The sequence below is a fragment of the Gorilla gorilla genome, chromosome 4 (assembly GCF_029281585.2).
Source record: "Gorilla gorilla gorilla isolate KB3781 chromosome 4, NHGRI_mGorGor1-v2.1_pri, whole genome shotgun sequence".
Lineage (NCBI taxonomy): Eukaryota > Metazoa > Chordata > Mammalia > Primates > Hominidae > Gorilla > Gorilla gorilla.
Window position 1 is genome coordinate 36,207,177 of NC_073228.2, and position 22,868 is coordinate 36,230,044.

At 42.2% G+C, this 22,868-nt stretch overlaps 1 protein-coding gene across 1 annotated transcript in view; it reads right to left on the reverse strand.

Moving 5' to 3' along the window:
* Window positions 1-3,330: 3,330 nt before the first annotated feature.
* The window catches only part of PCTP (phosphatidylcholine transfer protein), a 95,547-nt gene continuing 76,009 nt past the window's right edge, over window positions 3,331-22,868 (reverse strand). Inside the window, exon 7 of the mRNA XM_063706250.1 lies at window positions 3,331-6,286. The gene's annotated coding sequence lies outside the window, so the exon portion shown is untranslated. The remainder of the gene's footprint in view (window positions 6,287-22,868) is intronic.

A 22,868-nucleotide genomic window follows, 5' to 3' on the forward strand; every position in this document is an offset into this window, starting at 1 on the left:
TATTTTCTAGCTTCTTCACATCTCATAATATTTTATTGTATTAAATTGTGCATAGAATTACAATGGAGACTGAGTTATACCACTATTTTTTTTATTTATTCCAGTAAGTATGAACTGTTTTCTATGTGTGATAGCTAAATTGAGAGAGTGATCATTTACATTTTATTATGAGATAAGTTAATTTGGGATTGGACCCCAGCATTAGAAAGTCAAATACATTTCCGGTTAGCACAATTCCCAACTTCCAGCTCTGTTGCTGTAGGCCCTGATGATTCTGGCTTTGCCTTTCATTATCAGTATTTTATCCTGAAGTCGGTAAGGGGTTGGGCCACAGTTATCACCTTTGGATTGAATGGGTTAAGGCCAGTTTCCAAGCCTAAAGAATGATTGAGAGTGAATAAGTTCTTTCTTGGTTTTGGTCCTGCCTTCACTGCCAGTTCACAGCAAAATTGTGGAGGGGGTAAGTATTAGAAAGAATAATTACTCAAGCAAATTATTAGTGCATGAGGAGTTTTTCTGAATGTAATCTGTCCCATCTGTTCTCATGATTGCCATTAGTTCCACAGGTTCCTCTGGACCTAGTAAGGGTAAAACTTTCTTCTCCCTCTGCCTGTATACAAACCCAACCAATTACCCTCCTCCCAGAAGATGCCACTAGCTACTTCTCACCTATGAGGTACTATCTCTCACTGTAAGTTAATTCTTCAAAGCTTCCTTACACACACTTTTCTTTGATAGCCTGATAGGTAATATGATGGTTAATTTTATGTGTCAACTTGACTAGGCCGCAGGTTGCTCAGATAGTTGATCAAACATTATTCTGGGCCTGGCACGGTGGCTCACGCCTGTAATCTCAGCAACTGGGGAGGCTGAGGAGGTCAAGAGTTCAGGAGCAGCCTGGCCAACATGGCGAAACCCTGTCTCTACTAAGAAAATGCAAAAATTAGCCGGGTGTGGTGGCATGCACCTGTAGTCCCAGCAACTCAGGAGGCTGAAGCATGAGAATTGCCTGAACCTGGGAGGTGGAGGTTGCAGTAAGCTGAAATCTCACCACTGAACTCTAGCCTGGGAGACAGAGTGAGGCTCTGTCTCAAAAACAAAAACAAAATCATTATTCTGGATATGGCTATTTGGAGATGAGATTAACATTTGAATTGGTAGACTGAATAGTAGATTGCCCTCTGTAATATGGATAGACATCATCCAATAGGTGAAGACCTGAACAGAACAAAAAGGCTGACCTCCCCCTTGAACAAGGGGGAACTCTTCCTGTCTGACTGCTTTGAGCGGAGACATTAGTCTTTGGACTCAAACTGAAACATCACCTCTTCTTGAGTCTTTAGACTGCCAGCTTTCAGACTGGAACTTACACTACCAGAGACTAGGTAATTTATAAAGAAAGGAGGTTTAATTGACTCACAGTTCCACATGGCTGAGGAGGCCTCAGGAAACTTACAATCATGGTGGAAGGCAAAGAGGAAGCAAAGCATGTCTTACATGGCAGCAGGAGACAGAGAGAGAAGAGTGAGGAAATGCCACACCTAAAACCATCACCTCTCCTGAGAACTCACTCACTATCACCAGAACAACATATAGGGGAAACGCCCCCCTGATCCAATCACTTCTCACCAAGTCCCTCCCTCAACACCTGGGGATTACAAGCAAGATGAAATTTGGGTAGGGCCATGGAGCCAAAACACATCAGGTGACTGGTCATGTCAGATTGAATCCCAAATAGTGATCAAAATGTTGAGAGTTTCAAAACTACATACTTGGAAATATTTAACAGAGAGAAGAGAATAACCAGAAAATGATGGCTATTTTTAAATGACTATAAAACTCTCTTTACATAAGATGTTAGGTTTGTTCTTTGTTGTTCTAGAGGGCAGAACTAAGGCCAGTGAGCAAAAACCTAGGGAGGCCTATTTTAGTCTCAATGAATTCATTCAATAAATGTGCTTTGAAAGGCTACTACATGGCAATCACTGTTCATGACACTTGAGATAACACCATTGAACAAAGAAGACAAAATTCCTGTCCTATGGAATTTACAGTCTAGCAAGGAAAATCTAAGTAATGGGAATCTAAGAACTCAATGGAAGGAAAATGACTTGTCAAGAGTGGGAAAAGTGACTCTTGAGTAGCTGAGACTCCTGGCAGAATCCTGATAATTGTATAGCATATTTTGAAGGAGATTTCTAAATCAGAACAGATTTGAGTCAGGTGACCTCTGAGGTTTCTTCTCACTGTGAGAGGCTCTGAATCTTTGACAATATAAACTACCTATAAAAACTATCATGGACTTTGCTATAAGTGTTCTCTGAGAATTAGAGTGACTTAATTTCTTCCTTGGATGCCAAAAGAGGGGGTTTATCACTCTCAAACAGCCATTCTATGGCAGTAATTCGATTCTTACACATGATGTGCCACACAGACACTGCTTGGCCACCTTCCACCTGTCCTTCATATCTTAGCTAGAAGATCATTTCCCCTTTCCCTGACCCCTCATGCTAAATTAGATCCTCTTTACACTTTATCTTACCCTTTACTTTTCCTGCAAAGCGCTCACCTCCATTTGTAATTTCACCCCCTTTATGTGTGATTATTGATGTAGCATCGATATCCCCACGAATCCTCAAGGCCCATTAGAGCAGGGACTGTACCTGTTTTCTTCACCACTTTATGTGCAGAAGCCACCCCTGTCCCTGACACAGGACAAAGTGCAGTGAATCTATATTTGGTGGTACATGATGGGTGAATTGAGCAGGATATCTGGAGAACAGGAAATTTTCATCTTTAAGTTATCAAGAGCATTGGGTGATGGTTTCACTGTGTAAAGCCACAGAGAAAGGAAGGAGTTCCCCAGGGTTGGACTTTTTCACAGATTCCTCTCTATTCTTATATATCTAGAACTCTGGAATGTCAGAGCTGCAGGAGACCTTAGAATTTACTTAATGCCTCGTTTGACAGAAAAGAAAAACCTGAACCTACAGAGAGGAACAGGCTATGAATATGCATGAATCCATGAATACACAGGGCGCATTTCAAGAGCACTTTCTCAGAAATATTTGGGAACACACACACATACACACACACACACACACACACACACACACACACACTCCAACCCTCTCAAACCATCCAACTTAAGTTTGAAATTCATCCTAAGCTGTTGATCCGAAAGTGGCTAAAGATGGGAAAATGGGGGGAGGGGGTGTTGCTGGACTGGTGCGGAGCCAGGGGCCTCACGGGGGGGGGGGGCGGCCCTCACACGCCCGGGATCCCGGGGGTCCCAGGTGCTGAAGGAGGCCGCAGGGCCCGCCGCGCGGAGCTGAAATGCTGACAGGCCTCTGACTGCGCTGGGCACCACAGTAACTTTCCGAAACCTCCCACGGCGGGGTGGGGGAGGGGAAACCCAAAATCCCAAATATAATTTAATTTCCAGGGTAAACATTTTCCTGTGAAAATGGCCAAGGCGTTCCTCGAGGCGAGGCGGCCCTCTTCGGCAGGACCACACTGCCCCCTTGAGCATCCCGCGGAAACCCTCCGCAGAGTCGCAGAGGCCCCGGGACGCCGTCCTGGGAGCCCGCGGGGAACAGGGATGGAGAGACGCTAGGGCCTGGCTGCACCACGGAGACGGAAGAGGCTGAAGTGGTATCTCTTCTCAAGTGGGCACATAACCAAAACATTAATTATTAGGGACGTTCCGTTTATCTTGAAAGACCTATGAGCAAAGTGCATTACTGGAAGTGGTCAAAATAAACACCTATTGGCTGAGCTGAAGGCTAAAAGGGAACCCTGCTCTAAAGCATCTCTTCTAAGATCCTGCACCAAGTTGTTCAGCATTTATTAAATGTTTGGTGCACGTCAGAAGCTGTGCTAAAACCGTGTTAGATGTCTTTTTTTTTTTTTTTTTTTTTTTTTTTTTTGATGGAGTTTTGGCCTTGTTGCCCAGGCTGGAGTGCAATGGCGCATTCTTGGTTCACTGCAACCTCCGCCTCCCGGGTTCAAGGGATTCTCCTGCCTCAGCCTCCCGAGTAGCTGGGATTACAGGTATGTGCCACCAAGCCCGGCTAATTTTTTGTATCTAGGAGAGACAGGGTTTCACCATGTTGGTCAGGCTGGTCTCCAACTCCTGACCTGAGGTGATCACCCGCCTCGACCTCCCAAAGTGCTGGGATTTTAGGCGCGAGTCACCGCGCCTGGTCTATATATTGTTATTTAACCTTTATAACAACCCTGTGAGGTGGAAGTTACCATTTTCTGGATTTTACAGAGGACAAGGACAGAGACTTTGAGAGTTTCAGCAAGTTTTCCATAATTATATCAGTAAATGGCTGAGCAGGGATTAGAGTCTATGTCGGTGAGTCTATACTGGAATGTCAGGGAGAACCCAGATGATAATTCTGCCTGTCCGCGGTATGAATTTGGGCTGGTTACCTCCCCTTCTCCAGATCTTCTATTTCTCCTCTGTAAAATGAAGGTCCTGCATTAGACCTCAAGGGTTAAAACTCTAAGCTTCTATGAATCTATGGCACTGGCAGCTTAACAGGAATTAGTTCAATATATTGGCGAATCAGAAGCACTGAAAAGAGCCTCAAGATGGGAAAGTTTGGACAAGCAGTAGTGTAGCAATGGAGGTCAGCTTTGCACAGGACACAGTGCTGGGGACCCAGAGCCTGGGCAAATGGAATGGATGCATAAAGAAAGGAGCCAGGTCCAGATGTGTGTCCTATAATTACACAGATTCCACCTGCTTTCTAATTTGCACACAAAATGGCCTTGCACAGATAGAGTTGTTAGCTGGTCCATCTTAGATCAAAGACAAACTATTCTGCCATGTTACAAGGTGATCAATTCCATTTATAATACGATGTCTATGCTGGTTGGAGTTTATATGAAGACAGTGGGGATGTAGCGTTTAAAAACTGTGGAAGTAAATGGAATTGAAAAGCCATTTATCGCTTCCTCTCTCAAATCTGTCTCCTGTGGGTTAGGGAGAAAGTCAGTAGGCTCTCATGGTAAACTGCTGACCTTGGAAAATTGCTTCTTAAAATAATAGTTATAACTTTCTGAGCTCCATCTCTGTCACTGACATTAGTGTAATGATTGCCAGAAAGTTCCCAGATTTGTTACCTTGTGGATATTGCAATATTTGAGACCTTCAGTGCTTCAATTTAATTTCATATACACACATATACATTGAGCCACTATATATACTAAGAACTATTACTCTATTCTAGAAGCTGGGGTAAGAGATCATTTCAATTTTATTCTCAACAAATTCTTAGTCTTTGGCATAAGAAACAAAAAGAGCAACTGTAAACATTTCAAGCTGGTAAGAGCCATGCGAGAGGTTTGCCTGGGGTCTTATGGGACCCAGATCCCTATTCAGTCTGACTGAGAAAGAAAGGTTAGAAGAACTATGCGGAGGAAGAGATAAATCCAGTCCGGTGGGTGAGGGCAGGAAGAATGTTCTAGACAAAGGAACTATCATGAGCAAAGACACTGCTGCATGGAACACCACGGTTTATTTGTGGAACTGCATAAAGTTGTTCTGGCAGCAGGAAGGATGCCTGTGCGACAGTGGCACAGGATAAGTCTGGAGAGGTAGATGGGGAGGGGGGCAGATCAAAAAGACTTCCTAGTGCTTCATAAGCCATTTGAATCTTATCCTAAAAGAAGTGTGAGGCCTCTGAAGGATTTCATGCAGTGCAATCATCCTTAAACATAATCAGAAAACATTTTAAATGTCCTCATGGCTAAGACCTGAAAACAAGATCAAGACTAGAAGAAATAAGATAATGTAACATTATTATAATATAAAATATTATCAATATTATACCTTATTACACATCATTAATATGACAAGTAGTTAGAATTTTTTAGACTGTTGACAATTTCTGGACTTTACCATTGTAAGATGAACTGGGTACATGTAATATAACCTGTATTTGATTTTTAATGTGTTTACAGGGCCATGATAGCATCTATGAATCAGTGTCTTGGGTTTAGAACACTCTCTTACAAACAGTAAATAATTCCTTTTTATTTGTGTCTTCTCAGCTTCAGCAGGACGCCGTCACACCACATGTGCTTTCCAGGGCTTGTCTTATTTATGTGTCTTCTCTCTTTGCAGTTAGTTGGTCTACAATCAAAAACAATATTCCCAGGGTTATAGACAGGAGGAGCCCTCTTCCATCCACCACTGCCTCTATGAAATTCCAGCATCATTTTTCTGGTTTTCATTTGGAAACAAAGCCACTGAAGAGTATCTTTGAAGAGTCTGAAATCCATAAAACAGAGAGCAAATAAACTGAAAATAGAACCGGAAAACTTATTTGTTCTTTCCCTTGAGTTCTTGTGCAGACTAGGAATTATGATGCAACCTGACTGGCTGACCATAAATTGTCCAATTTCTTCACGCCTCCAAGCTGACGCCAACCTGTCATCAAGATCTGGTCTTGATCTCTCCAGTCTGGTTCTTCAGTTTTTAAACTAAAGCCTGGCTCTTTGCAGTCTCTTTCTGATTAACTTAGGATCTGGCTTTTCTCAGTCAAATTTCTGCCCATTCAAGAACTGATATAACAATACACAATTTCCTGGGACTTCCAACATCTCAGTGAAAATAAGGCAATGGAAAAAACACGTAACTTAAACCAAACAGTTCCCATTTGCTCTGAAGTTCAAGAGCCAGTTCTGGATAATATACGCCTGTACTTATTCAAGTGTACCTTCACTGTAGACTTTCCTGACCCTCTTATTTAAAATTGCAACCTGCCCCCATGCCCCATTCCATTTGCCCCACACTAATTTTTGTGTATCTCTTGTTGTAACTTGTTTATTATAGTTATTGTTTATTGCCTGTTGCTCCCCTCAACCCCAAAAATGTAAAGTTCATAAGGACAAAGACTTTTTCTTTTTTTATTCATTGAAGTATTTTAAGAGTATATGAGAGTACCTTGTGCATAATATATATTCAGTAAATGTTTTCTGAATATGGGAGGTGTACTTATATATTTTTTCTATATACACACATACTCACATCTATATCTCAATAAAGAGAATTAGCTAGATAGGTAAATAGAGGTTAAGAGGGAGGGAGGGAGGGAGGTAGATAGAGATGGTTTTGTGTTTATATGGGAGTATAGGAAAAGGTATAAGGAGAGAGAACATTAAAACAGAGTCAGCCAGAATGAGAATCACCATGTCATATCTCTAGAAACAATGATTTCTGTATGAGTAATTTGCATACCCAATCTAAAAATTCCTTGTGGAATCACAGAGGACTGATTGGAATTGAGATTCTGCCAGGAAATGCAGGATAGTCTCTGTGCTCATTATTTTGATCTCACCCAAGGTATGATGGCCCCCTCCTCACTTGGAATATTCACCCGAGATCCAGAATTACAGATCCTAGAGAAGCTTCAAAACCACAGACCTTGGCATTAAAGAGGTAAAGGAGAAAACTGGAGAGCTCTTCTCAGTGGCAATACCAAAGTAGTGACTCAAGAAAGTTTTATCACATCTCCATTTCCAAGTCAAACTCAGTAAAAATATAATCTGCATAAAAGCCATAGTAAGACTTCAATTCAAATATTCTGAGACATCTCCATGCTCACCCAACTCTACTGCGCCCTTCTCACCAGATGGCTACCCACAACCTCTCCTCTGTGGAAGTTCCACAACCACAGTACTACTTGTCTTCTTTCCCTGCATGATCTGCAGCCTATAGTGCAATCTCCAAGCTGTGAACCCATCTAGTACCAATGCCTCAAGTGCTTCAATAATCAGAGTACTTTGAGAGCTTTAATTCTGAAAGGAGGCTACTAATGACGTGGATTTCCCTCTAAAAATCTCCATGTACTATGATTTCAAGTCTTTCTGTGTCTCTTTATCTTTTTCTGTTTCTGTCTCTGTCTTTTGCAAACACACATACACATACGTATCAATTACAGTAGTCCCCACCTTGTTCGTGGGAGATATGTTTCAAGGACCCCCAGTAAATGCCTGAAACTGCAGATAGCGTTGAACCCTACACATACAGGTTGAGTATCCCTTATCTGAAACTCTTGGGACCAGAAGTGTTTAGGATTTCAGACTTTTTTGGATTTTGGAATATTTGCACTGCTTGAGCATCCCAAATCCAAAAATCCAGAATCCAAAATGCTCCAATGTATATCATGTTGACACTCAAACAGTTTCAAATTTTAGAGCATTTCAGATTTCGGATTTTCAGATTTGGAATTCTGAACCTTGTACTCTTGTTTCTTTTTCTATACCTATGTACCTATGATAAGATTTAATTTATAAATTAGGCACAGTAAGAAGTCAACATTAATAACTAATGATAAAATAGAACAATTATAACAATATGCCATAATAAAGGTAATGTGAATGTGTGCTTGCACTCTCACTCTTGCGCTGTCTCTCTAAATATCTTAATATTTTTGGATTGTAGTTGTCCATGGGCAACCAAAACCATGGAAAACAAAATCATGGATGTGCACTACTGTATAGGGTATTTTTCTATGGCCTCAGTGAGCACATCATTCATTTCTGGTGGTTATAGATGAATTTGGATTAATTATCTACATGGATGTAAAATACTGTTTATGCAACTGTGGATTGGAATTATACAAGCTTTATTTTTCTTTTTCAAGTAAAGTGTACAAAGATACAGTTTATTCCATCTTGCCTCTGGGGAATCTACATATTCATGTTGTATGTGATGAGTGTGTTGCTATGGAAATAATTATGGCTTTACATTAAGTAGCCAGAAAGCCAGCAACAAGAAAATTGGTTTTATTTACCATTCAGTTATGTATTTCCACCCCCACCCTGTCCCAGCAGACTCTATGCCCTGAAGTTTTCCAGAATTCCTTGCTACAAGAGCAATTCAGATATGACCACTGGATGGCCACTTTGGGCAATGGTGACTGGTGCAAAATTTTAAAAAATCTGTTGTTGTTGTTTCTTTGAAAAAATAAAAAGATATCCATCACTTTAAACTAAATTAAGGACAGGAATATACACTCCAATGGATCTCACCTTGAAAACGTGCTTCAGTTGTTGTTTACCACCAAACCTTTGACTTCTTACGAGGACACTGGTCCTGCACCCCAGTTAGCTCCATGCTTTTCCACCCTGGGTGGTCATTAGAATCCCCTGGAGAAACTTTAAAAACCTATAGATATCTTGTCCCTGTATAAACCAGGCTCCATGGGGTTGGGACCAGACATCATAATTTTTCAAAAGTTCCCCAGGTGATTTTAACATTCAGTGCAGGGTTGAGAAAGGTGGAACTAGTTGGTGGGCAGAAGCCTCCCCTACCATCAAGTCAGCTTTCCATTTGACTTTCCTGCTATTTTTATGAAAGTAGTTGGAATCCTGGCCCAATAAATAGCTCTTATTACTAAGTGCTCACTGCAGCCAGAGACTTTGCATACCTCATCTCTACAACATCGTTATTGTTCCCCTTTTATACAAAAAGAAATTGAGGCTCAAAGGGATTAAGAAGCAGCAGCGATGAAAAAAAATCTGTTAAGTCACTGCTGCTACTCTTTACTAGAGGATTAAAATGACATATGATAATAGAAAAAACAAAGTCAAGAGAGGTACAGATTCTATCTGCGCTCTCCTATGGATGTTCTATGTGAATGTGTATGTTTTGTTTTGTTTTGTTTTTGTTTGGTTTGGTTTGGTTTTGTTAACCATGAGCCTCAGCTTCCTTCGTAGCAAGATGACAGAATTAGATCAAATGCCTTCCAGTTTCCCCCGAGCCTTAGCATTCTGTATGCTATGGTTGAAACTGCACAGCCCGTAGAAACAGATAGACTAGCTTTTTAATACTGGATAGGTTAAATAGCTCATTTATGAGCTCTGTAATCTCTGATAAGTACACTTCTTTGAGCTCCAGTTTTCTTTATCTTTAAAATTAAAAAATAAATCCGAGTTGTCTTCCAGACTGTGGTGAGGTCTGGGATAATGCACATAAATTGCTTGGTTCACATTAGATATTCAATAAAAAGCACCATTTGATATGTGTTTATTCCATCACTCTTCATTCAATAAATATCATGGAAGGTCTTTGAGATTCTGGGCTATAGTGATGAGCAGAAACCAGTGCTAAGTTTTCCCTCACAGAGCTTACAATCTAGTGAGAGAAGAGAAATTAACTGAGACAAATGCAAAATTGCAACTGCAACAAGCACGAACCTGGAGCTAAGAGATGCTATAGTAGGAGAATTTGACCTGGTCAGGGAAGTTAGAAGAGGCTTCCTGAGGAAGCGAACCTTTAACTGAGATGAGATGTAGGAATATATGACAAAATCATGACAATAGGGCAGGGGGGACAGTAGGGACAACCTCTATTGCAGATTTCACTGTGGCTGGAGCAGAGATGAATGCGGCTGAGAGTGGTTATTGACCAGGCACTGAATAGGGCTTGCAGGCTGTATTAAGGAATTCTGTCTGAAGCTTACGAGCAAAGAAAGTTGTTACAAGATGTTAAACAGGATTGAAATATGATTAAGTTTGCATTTTTTTGTTCTCTTTTGTTTGAGACAGGGTCTTGTTCTGTTACCCAATCTGGAGTGCAGTCGTGCAATCATAGCTCACTGCAGCCTCAATCTCCTGGGCTCAAGAGATCCTCCTGTCTCAGCCTCCAAGTAGCTGGGACTAAAGGTGCACACTATCATGCCCTGCTATTTTTTATTTTTTTATTTTTGTAGAGATTAGGTCTTCCTGTATTTCCCAGGCTGGTCTCAAACTCCTGGCCTCAAGCGATTCTCCCAGCTATGGCCTCCTGAAGTGCTGGGATTAAAGGTGTGAGCCACAGCACTCAGCTTGCATTTTGAAAAGAACACTCTGGTGCAAAGATCAGACTGGCAGGATGTCAGCAGAGTGAGGACAATGAAGTGAATGAGGAAGAAGTCGACCCCTGGGCAAGAGAGATGATGGTGGCTCTCTCAGAAGATGGTTACAGACATGGAGAGGTATGATGGATTTGAGGATGCAAGGGGGATTAAATAGACAATTTTGGCAAAGGATTTGGAGTGAGAGCTGGTGAGGGAGACAAAGAGAAAGGAAGACATATGAGGATTCTGCATTACAAAACCAAATGAAAATTGGTGCTATTTGCCAAGACATGTGACCCAGGTTGGGAGTTTTATGGGGCGAAAGGGCATTGAAAAAGATGATGAGATAGGTTTTAGACATGTCGAGTTTTAAGGGCATCCAAATCTTCTAAGAGGCACATTTACCAAAGGCAAGTACCATTATAGGTACCCAAGAAAGGAAGTTTCCCAGTGATGATTCAACACCGTACGAATACAATCCAAGAGTCTAGTGCACACATTCTTGTCTCTCCCCGATCCATTATGCACATGGAAGCTAGAATGGCCTTTACCAATGCAAACCCATTTAGGTTGCCATTGTCTGAAATCTTGTTATTACCACCCACTGCTTGCAGCATTATGTCTAAAGTTCTTCATGCGGCTCACAAGACTCTCCCTCATCACTGGCTGAGTGAGCCATCCTTGAGTGAGCTCATCTCACTTTCCTTCTACTCATTGTTGCCTCCATGTTGTCATCCTTTCATTTCTCAGATATGCCAAACTCTTTCCTGTAACTACCATATCTATGATCAAACTCCACCATACCACCATACAACCTTCACATCACCAGACTAGTCCTGCTACCCCTCCAAGATTCTATCTAAACACTACAGTCTCAGGGACACCTTCTCTATTCCCTGCTCCACCATCGACTAGGTTAGATCCCCTTGATGTACATTCCCCCAGCACTCTCTTTTTCACTGCCTATCACAACAGGAAGTATAGAATTATTTGTATAATTTTGGCTTATTATTAGTCACTCTTACGAGAACAAGGGCTATGTATTTATTTCTTATTGATGTAGTCTTAGCATGGAGGTGACCAACGAAAATTTCATGGCAGAAGACAATAAAGCTATAACTTTGTCTTCAATGTGTCCCAGGAAGAAACAATGGCAGGACAAAGGTATGGAGTTGAAGCTAACATATATTCAAAAACATACTTGATAGTTTAGCCCTAGGCCCGGGAAGAACTTTAAGGAGAAGAATGCTGTTTCTGTGAAGAGTAGCATTCTGTTTTGCTGAAGATAACCCAGGAAGTCTCCCAGTTCTGCAAAGAATATGCCTTAGGCGGCCATTGAAGGAAAGTGCTTCAAAGAGATAGATGAGGCAAGGATAGAGAAGACCCTTCACCTCACAGGCAGACAAAAGTCCACTGACTCAACCTTGTCTTTGGGGCACTTGGTATTTTCAATGAAAAAATAATTAAAGACATAATGGTGGACTAAACCACTCTTTTTTAGTTTATAGTATACACAAGTAGTATCAGTTGCCAAAGATTTTAGAAAACTTTTTTGGGCTAAAAGCATGTAGTTTATCAAATTCTATCCACTAGGTTATGTCATTTTTTATGAATTGGAAAATATTAATTATGTCATTTGATTGAATTTTTATGAGTAAACATGTTGGTTGAACTCATAAGGCACTCATTCTCCTACTTCTCCTGCAGGGTGGGAAAAAAACTAAGTGAACCTACAAGGTTGGGTCATGTTATACCACAATAGGTATTTGCTAGCCTATTGCAACACAGAAGAATAAAGAATCTAAGTTGAGGTTGAAGATGCACTAGACACTTTTTATTTTTGCCTTCCCAATATCAGTCTCCCATTCAGCAAGTGTTTTGTGGGCACATTTGATTCAGATTTAGCTGACTTCCTTCCAAATCTCCAGGGCAGGACACATGACCCAGTTGGAATCAATTAAAATAGTATGTTCCCTCAGTTTTCATTACTGGTAAATAGGCAGTCTGTGGTCTCCCAACTCCTATTGGGACTATCAAGAGAAAGACGTCCTACTAGTCAATCTGCTGGTCAGACCTCAGCCTGGCACTTCAGGTAGCCACCTTGTACCAGATAGGAGAGCCTGATGGAGGTTTGGGACAGTGACAAGGAAAGCAAACCCATGGGATAAAGGAAACATTGTCTTAGCGACAATGTCTGAGTTTTTATCACCAACTCTTCTTGAAGTGAGACTATCTCTGCATTTTATACTTCTAAGCTAATAAATCCTCCATATTTAAGTTTCTGTCCCTTGCAATGGGAATAATTTGAAACTGGCTATATCAAATAGTAAAGGATATCAAAATCCAAAGAATGATGAGGCCAGAAGAGGTAATAAGTCAATAAGCCAGAAGCAAAGTAGAAATCAGAAAATGAGGAAGGAAGATTTTTTAAGCCAAAGGTGAATGGTTGTCGTGAACCAAGCTAGGAAAAGTGGGACTGCAGGAGTTTAGGCTTTGTGGTGCTTGAAGCATGGGACAGGTAGCAGTTCAACATGCATGAAAGGGCTAAAGAATACTGTGTTTGCTGCCATAATGAAGTCCCATGAACTGGTGGCTTGGGATGGCAGGCATTTATTGTCTCACACTTCTGGAGGCTAGAAATCTGAAATCGAGGTGCTGGTGGGTCATGCTCCCTCTGAAGTCTCTAAGGGAGGATCCTTCCTTGCCTCTTCAAGCTTCTGGCAGCCCCAGACTACTTAGCTTGTGGCAGCATCACTCCAAGCTCTACCTTCAACTTCCCATAATTGTCTTCCCTCTGTGTCTCCGCATCTGTGTCCAAATTTCCCTCTTCTTATAAGGCCATAATCGTATTGGATTTAGAGCCCACCCTATTCTAGAATGACCTTATCTTAACTCATTACATCTGCAATAACCCTATTCCCAGATAAGGTCACATTCTGAGGTACCTGGGGCTGGACTTCAACATATCTTTTTGAGGAACACAACTCAACCTATTACAAACACTGACTTGCCTAAACCCTTAGAATTACCACCTGGGAAATTTATTCTTTTGCATCCCTCTGCCCCCCTCCTCTTTTTCACACCCCCTCCACCATTCAATAGAACTCTTTCTAATTACTTTCTTATCCAGGATCCAAGCTGTCTGTCTATCAGGTTAACTTTCCAGTCCTCCCCTATTTTCAGAAAACTCTACCCATACACCATCCACACCATTATGTGCATGGGGCTCCCAAAGGGCATGTTCCTATACACACACAAGCGATGGACCTCAGGTGAAAAGCTGATCCTTCCTAAGCTAAAATCCCCTTCTAGGAACTTGGAATTGAGACTGGGAAAGACATGTGGGCTCTTTCCTGGTGGCTAGATCTTTTCCACTTAGGAGTTGCAGGCTGTAGCCATTTTTTCTCACAGGGACTGAGAGGCAGAGAAAGCCAGTTTTGACACAGGGAGGGGAACAACACACACTGAGGCCTGTTGGGGGTGGAGGGCAGGTAGAGGGAGAGCATCAGGAAAAGTAGGTAATGCATGCTGGGCTTAATACCTAGGTGATGAGTTGATAGGTGCAGCAAATCACTGTGGCACATGTCTACCTATGTAACAAACCTTCACATCCTGCACATGTACCTCAGAACTTAAAATTTAAAAAAATAATAATTTTTAAAAGAGAGAGTACAAAACTGACTCCAAAAGCAGAGTAGATACAAGAGGAAAGTAGGGGTGCTGTGGGCATTCTAGGCTCTAGTTTCAGTCAGCTCCTGAGACTCAGGGGCTTCCTCCTTATGCTTGTGTTTCGTGAGATACACCTCTTTCATTATTCTAATTCACCTACATTTTTGTAAGTCAGTCTTCAGACATAAATAAGTTATAAATATGTTATAAATATACTCTATCAAAATCTGCTATTAAGGAAGTTTCTGATATGATTGTACACACTGATATGTGAAGGATTTGAAGGCTCAACATGTTTTATAGTCCAGGGTAATCTAGAGCTAGAAGTCTTAATCCAAGGATATGAAACTAAGGAAAGGCAAAAAAAGGCAGGAGGCAAGGTCTTTCAGCAGGGGATGAGAATATTCCAATTGCTTCTAAATAACATTGTGCAAAGAGAATTCAAAATTAATAAGTGGTTCTCCAACTTGAGCATGCGTGAGAGTCACCTAGAAGGCTTGCAAAATACAGAGATCTAGGACCACCTCTGAATGTATGAATTGGTAGATCTGCACACAAGGGTTTGCCTTTCTAACAATTCCCAGGGTGATTTGATGCTGTTGGTCTATGGAACATACTTTGAAAACCACTAATTTTGAAGTCTGGCATTGGGTGAGGAAACTGTGCCAGGCAGTGCATGCGAGCGCTTACAAACTTTTCTTTGTGTGGGAGGATACTTCCCTTATTTGGACCAGCACTGTGGATAAATTGTTCATTTTTGAAAAGCCTTTAGAGAAATTCAGAGGAAGTATGTAGAAGGCACGATTTAAGTTTCTTTGCAGATTGTTCCTTCAGAAGTATAAATTTTGGAGGTTACTTGTTGTATTCAGAAAAGATGCTGGATTCCAAGCCTGAGAACTTTGCTTCTGTATCTATACTTGCTGTGGAACGTCTATTGGGTCTCAAGTTTCTTATCTCTCAAATAAAATAATTGAATTATTTTATCTCTTAGATCACTCTTGGCTCTAATATCCTCACATCTATGATGTTGCTCAAATATTGCTCCTGCAACTCCCCTGAGTGATATTTCCTAAGCGAACACATTCAAAGACCATCTGTAACCACCTCAGTCCACACCCCTCTGAAGGACAGCGTGGCGGTGAGTGTGAAGCATTCAGTACTTCGCAGTGTTCCCAGGGAACATATGACAAAAGTTGAACCAAGAGGAAACTGCCCCAGAGGAGAAGGACGGTCTCTTTAAACTCTTAAACCATTTACACTGAATTGTGCTGAAGTTTTTGCAACCGTTTAGAGCCCCAAAAGCCCTCAGCTTAGCTTGGGGTGCTTATCAAAACAAATGGGATGTTGTAAATCATACTCCAATGTCCAGGGCCTAGCAGAACACAGGCAATATTTGATATTCAGCAAAATTGTTTTAGCCCATCGAACATATTGATCAAGGGAATATTCCTTTGTGCCCAGAAGGCTCAGACAAGACACAATTTGATAGACACATGTGTCAGCCATAGCATTAGGGATTACACGCAGCAGCTCTCAAAGGCCTAGGGGCATAATACATTGCATGAATTTGGAAAACACACTCAGGTTGAAGCCATCGATGCTCTTTCAACCAAGTATTCAGGCATTCTTGCCTTTGTAAGAACTGCAAGCAAAGAAAGAACACCACCAATGAGTTTGCAGGTGAGAGACTTTAAAAACTGGGAGTAGAGGTGAAAGGAGAGAAGAACAATTTGCTATCTGTGTTCTTCATTCCAAGCCTTCCTGGAGCAGAAATTTCTCTTCTTCTTTTCCCCCTTCAAATGTCCTGAGGCAGTAGCCATTTTAGAAGGATGTATCTGGACATTAAAATAGTAAAAATAATAATAGAATGATACTTTGTGCAATCAGCATTCTAGGTACTAAGGAATACAGATAATTGAGACACAGAGCTTGCCCTCAAGGATCTCATATCCTCACCTGAGAGTGAGCTTTCAAAATATACTTCCAACGGCATAGTGACAGAACTATTGTGGTGTGCAGAAAGGAGAGACAGAAACTCAAGCTTGCTTGGGTGTTTCTGTTTTTGTTTTTTGTTGTTGTTGTTGTTTGTTTGTTTGTTTGAGATGGAGTCTCGTTCTGTCACCCAGGCTGGAGTGCAGTGGTGCGATCTCGGCTCGCTGCAAGCTCTGCCTCCCGGGTTCATGCCATTCTCTTGCCTCAGCCTCCCAAGTAGCTGGGACTACAGGTGCCCACCACCACGCCCAGCTAATTTTTTGTTAGTGGAGACAGGGTTTCACTGTGTTAGCCAGGATGATCTCGATCTCCTGACCTCGAGATCTGCCTGCCTTGGCCTCCCAAAGTGCTGGGATTACAGGTGTGAGCCACCACGTCCAGCTGGGTGTTTCTGTTTTGATGGCAAAATGTCTGTTTGGCCGGGCGTGGTGGCTCACACCTATAATCCCAGCACTTTGGGAGGCCGAGGCAGGTGGATCACGAGGTCACAAGATCGAGACCATCCTGGCTAACACGGTGAAACCCCGTCTCTACTAAAACTACAAAAAATTAGCCGGGCGTGGTGGTGGGCGCCTGTAGTCCCAGCTACTCAGGAGGCTGAGGCATGAGAACAGCTTGAACCCGGGAGGCGGAGCTTGCAGTGAGCTGAGATCGCGCCACTGCACTCCAGCCTAGGTGACAGAGCGAGACTCCGTCTCAAAAAAAAAAAAAAAAAAAAAAAAAAAAGTCTGTTTGACTAAAAGCAGTTAAAATATTCCTTTTGTAACCGAGGTGTCCCTGCCAGCTGCTGAAGAGGCAGGGACTGCTGAAACACCTGGTCTCAGGCTGAAGTTCTACATGGGTGGTGGAGGGTTTTTCCAGGAAGACAACTGTGAGCATAATGCTGATTTCATTCTGAGGCCTGTGCAGTTATTAAGGAGGACCAACCATGCATCAGCTATACTGGAATCCCCTGGAGTATTTGTTAATAACTCAGACCCTAGGGCCTCTCCTCAGACCCAGAGAATCAAAATGTCTATGAGAATGAATCCTTACAAGGAAATGAGAGGCAGAAGTATCATGAACATCTTTATTCATCAACCACTTAGTTGCATAGTCTACATCAAGAAGGCTAGATGCAAAGAGGTGATCAGAATTCGCAGCTTTCTAAAGGCTGTAGACTTTGCCTCCTCTTTCCCCCCGTCTAAGACAATGAGAAAACAAAAGTGTATACTGTTCTCTGAAAGGTATAGGAAGAGTCAACATAAGATATAGACCCCTGGTTTATAGTTAAAGTAAGTAAGTTTGAAACAGGCTAGGTAAAATAGGTTTCTTTCCTGCCAGAAATTTTAGAATATTTAACAGGTTTATATGTACTGTCAATACCTAAGAGGCTGTGCATCAGTCAAATTCAGCTGCAGATAATAAAACCACTCTTTTTTAATTAGCAAGGGATTTGATACAAGGAATTGAGAGCTTATAAAATTGTTGGAACACTGGCAATGCAAGCTCCGTGCTGGGCCTGCAGGAATAATTTTCAGAATCACAGCAGAGTACTGGCTTGCTAAGGGAACTCAGTTACGATCCGGAAATTGCCACAGGAACCATTCCATGACAGTTAAATAAATGTCTCCCTGCCTACTTACCCCAGTTTCGAATTCATGTCTTATGCAAATACATCTGACTGGTAGCCTAATCGAATCTGGAACTCTAGTGCAAAGGAGTTTGGGAAATACAGGGTTTAGGTAGTAAACTTGATGTTGGAACAGATATTGAGTGAGACAATCTATTATATACACCACAGGCATGCCTGGTACACAACATTTTCTGCAGTTATTTAAGGACACAAAACCATTTTTTTAAAGAAGCCTCTTGAAAAGCAAGTGTTTCAGGGAACACCCTTTCACAAATACTAACCCAGGTCTGTCTCCTCATTGGCAAGGAAGGAAGCTGATGCCCAAAGCGGTTGGCTATTTGGCTGATGCTACCCAGTGAATTAGCCGCAGAACAGGGAGGGCATGGAGCCAGGGGTGACCCTCCTCAGTTGTCCAGCCTTGCTTCTTGCACCACAAAGTGGTGCCTTTGCTTCACTTTTAAGGAAGCTTGAACTGAACTCCTGAATTATGCAACAACAGAGCAAGCTAATAAGCTCTCCTGAACCTCCAATTAAGTACAAGGATAATTACACCCTGGAGTTAGGAGAGCAGCTGAGACTGGGAGTATTACAAGAACTGTCGCTTTTTAAACCTGGCGTTTCACCCTTGCTGCTTTTGGAGGGAAAGTGGGAGGAGAAGAAGATAAGCTCTCCGGTCTCAGCCCACTTTGGACAGCCCATAATCGATTGAATGGGCTCTTCTCCTATTTGGGCAAAAGGGAAGAAGCCTGCTGCCCCTGCCCTGCAAACCTGGCAGGAAGAGAAGGCGCCGACAGCTGGCAAGAGGGTTTTCTGTTAGGAACAAATCTGCCTTTGTATCAGTTTTGACCTCATGTTTTCAGCCACCCCTCTGAAATCTAATTTTTCTCCTGCAGGACTATTATGCTGCTGCCTCACAGCAGCCGGCCTTACACCACTTCACGTGCTCCCAGGCATGTCTAAGCCTTCTCCCAGAAATCTGATTTCATCATGGCAACCTCCATCTCCCCTAACCCCTCAACTAAAAAGATTAATTTTTCTGTGTATTTCTCTGCTCAGCACTTACAAATGTGTTTGTTTTGCACTGTTTTAATTATTCTGATTTATTAATGTCACGTGTTTTTCTACAGTGTAATTGCAGTCCTAAGATACCTCAGATTATTAAAAAATAAAAGCAGTCTTTCCAGTGGTGGAAAGGAAACCATCTTTCAGATTCACAAAAACGATGTGATTTTTCCTGTCAGAATGTGGAATTTTACCAACCAATTTTCATTTTTAAGGTGACAGGTACACTTTTTGTGTAGCAAGCAGAAAATGATAAAGTAGTTGATCAAAACTGGCAAAACCTAAAGCTAAAAGAAAAAAAAAATCGCTGACTAGCCAGAAAATCACACCCAAATCAACATGTTCCTAGTCCATCAACAAAAATTGCAGTGCAGCTAAAAATTGTCAGAGGTAAACAGAAAAACAAAACAGATAACAATGTGGCAGTCAGTCATTCAGCCACAGCAGCAGAACTTTCTACTCTACGGTTTTCAAACCACCTTCCCTACCCTGCAGCACAGTCAAATCTCCTGGGAGCTTGGAAAATCTCCCTGATGCCCAGGTTTTTTAGCCCAGACTGATTAAGTGGAGATCTCTGGGGGTGGAACCCAGACATTAGTATTTTTAAAGCTTTCCAGGGGGTTCATATTGTACAAGGTTGATTGCTCATTACAAATTCTCATCAACAGAATTCAAGTAATATAAATTCTTACATTTAATTCAACATGCAGCCGCTATTTGGTATCATAAAAACACAGACAATAGGAGACATGCCTGAAATGCTTTGCAAATATAAAACAATTTGCAAAATAAAAAAGCAATTTCACATCTCATTTCATCTTTCCATTTGCCCCATGACTCATGGCCCTTTTTTATAAATGAGAAAGCTGAAGCTCAGAAAAGCTGAATGCATTGTCTGATACCTATAACCAAACATGGAAACACAAGCCACCATCTGTGGATTCTGGTCTCAGTGACAACGGCACCTCAAACATAGAAAGTTCTTTTACAAGCTTGTAGAGGGTGTGTGTGTGTGTGTGTGTGTGTGTGTGTGTGTGTGTGTGTGTGTGTTTAAATTATTATCCAAACTGTATAGATGAGGTAGTTGAGGCTCAGAGGTGGTAAAAGATTGGTCAAGATCACACAGTTTAGGCTGGGAATAGTGGCTCAAGCTTATAATCCCAGCACTTCAGAAGGCCAAGGCAGGTGGATCACCTGAGGTGAGGAGTTTGAGATCAGCCTGAAGTCAGGAGTTTGAAACCCCATCTCTACTAAAAATACAAAAATTAGCTGGGTGTGGTGGCATTCACCTGTAGTCCCAGCTACTCAAGAAGCTGAGACAGAATTGCTTGAACTGGGGAGGCAGAGGTTGCAGTGAGCCGAGATCGCACCATTGCACTCCAGCCTGGGTGACAGAGCGAGGCTCCACCTCAACAAAAACAAACAAACAAACAAAAATCACACAGTTTAGACTTTAACACCTATAACTCTTCTACCAAACTGATTCACTAGGTGAAGTGTAAGTATGTCTTTATTTTTTATTTTTTCACATATTGGCCTTTGAAGCTCCTTTCTGCACCTCTTGATCATATCTTGGGCAAATCTCAACCTGTATATCCACTCAGGTTTCACAAAGTCCGGCTTAACTATCAATCTCATCTTGAACTCAGCCCCACTGTCTCCTCTTCTCTCTCTGGTGCTAGCTTTCCCCATGGCTCTGGTCCTCAGTGATGATTATTACAGGTGTCTGCTCCTTTGTTCCTGGGACACTTTCTCCTTCTGCATCTCTTCCATTTTTAACATGTAGGGGGGACTGGGAAGAAGCCCTTGAGGGAAAGGAGCAAGAAGCTCTTTTTCCTGACTGGGGCCATATCCGGCACTCCCTTGGCTGTTATGCCCATTGGGAAGCAGAAGTCCAAATATCGGTTCCCTTAAAGTGATTCGTGCCCACTTTTCAGAAGGCCCGGCACTGCTGCACGCCCTCATCTTGCCCCCTCCCCCATCTTCTGCTATTGTCTACAGCTGTTACTACTGGGCTCCATCACCCAGAAGCCAGCCCTTTTGGGCACTGTTTTGGATTAAATTGCTTCCCACCCTCTCCCGCACAAAGACACATTGAAGTCCTAATCTCCATACCTGTGAATGTGTGAATGTGACTTTACCTGGAAACAGAGTTTTTCTAGATGTCATCAAGTTAAGATGAGGTCATCAGAGTGGGTCCTAATCCAATGACTGTTGTCATAAAAAGAGGAGATTTGGAAATAGACATACAAAGAGAAGAGAATGCCATGTGAAAGCACTGAACAGAGGGAAGACAGCCATATTAAGATGAAGGCAGAGGTTGGAGTGATGCCGCCACAAGCCGGGAACGTCTGTGCAGGCAGAAACTGGAAGAGGCAGGCAAAAGTCCTCTGCTAAAGGATTCAGTGGGAATACAGCCCTGCTGACACCTCGGTTTCAGATGCCCAGCCCCCAAAACTGTGAGAGAACACATTGTTGTTGTTTTAAGCCACCCAATTTGTAGTACTTTGTTACAGCAGCCCTAGGAGGCTAATACAGACACTGTTCTGCCAAAATGTTCCAATCCAATTACCTATTCCTTTCTCACGTAGGAAACTTACAGCTCCTTGCTTCTCCAATTAGTTATAGAAGAGTTTAGCACACCAATTTTCTGTTCCTTTGCTTCCCACCACAGAGTGCCCCTAGAAAGTTTCCTGCCTTCAAAATTTTCCAGGTGAGAAGCAGTACCAGGCACTATATTAATATACACCCTTGAACGCAAATAGCATAAAATTCAGCTCTATCAAAAACTACTCCATCATGCTTTCTTTGCTGGGAGTAACAGTGGTTTTACAGGACCTGCATCCTAATAAGCTTCTCGCCAGGGAGGGATAAGCTAAGCCCCAATTCCTGCAGGTCCTCTCTCTGACTCCCACCGATTTCTACAAGTGGTTTTCTCAGCACTTCCCTTAATTAGCCTGGACTTTCACTGAAAAAAGAAAACACCTGTAATCTTTTCCCAGAGAGGCAGAATGGAGTAAGTTCTTACCAGGAACATGGGATGCTCTAACCCCTCTAACCCCTGATCCCAGTGATGTCTCCTCTAACGGGGAATGTTCCAATTTTGGAGACTGTGGTAGATTGATAACAAGACAACAAGTTCTGCTAGCCTCTTAGTAAGTCCTGCTGGGTTATGAGCAGTAGATCTTTTTAAAATATAGGTGTTTCAGCTAATGCTGTGTAACAAGCTTCCCCAAAATCCAGTAGCTTAAATAATAAGTATTAAAACACACCATGCCATCAGCTGGGCATTCTTGTTTCTGTGGGCCAGGCTTAACTGAATTTAGCTGAGCTTACTTATGCTTCAGTGGTCAGCTGTGGGTGGCAGGAGGCTGGCTGAACATTGAACTAGGATGGCATTAGCTGGTGGTTGGCTGGGGTGTCTTGACCTCATGTCCCTCCTTATCCAGCAGGTCAAGGCTTGTTGTCACTGGGGCTGAGCAGGATTCTAAATGAGTGGCAGAAGCATGCAAAGCCTCTGGAGACCTAGACTCCTAAGTGGCACACGGCTACTACTTGCATGAAAGAAGTCACAGGTTAGCTCAGACTCAAGGTGCAGGGAAATAGACTGCCTCCCTAGTGAGACAAAGTGCAAAGTCAAATTACAAAGAGCTTGGATACAAGGAGCAATA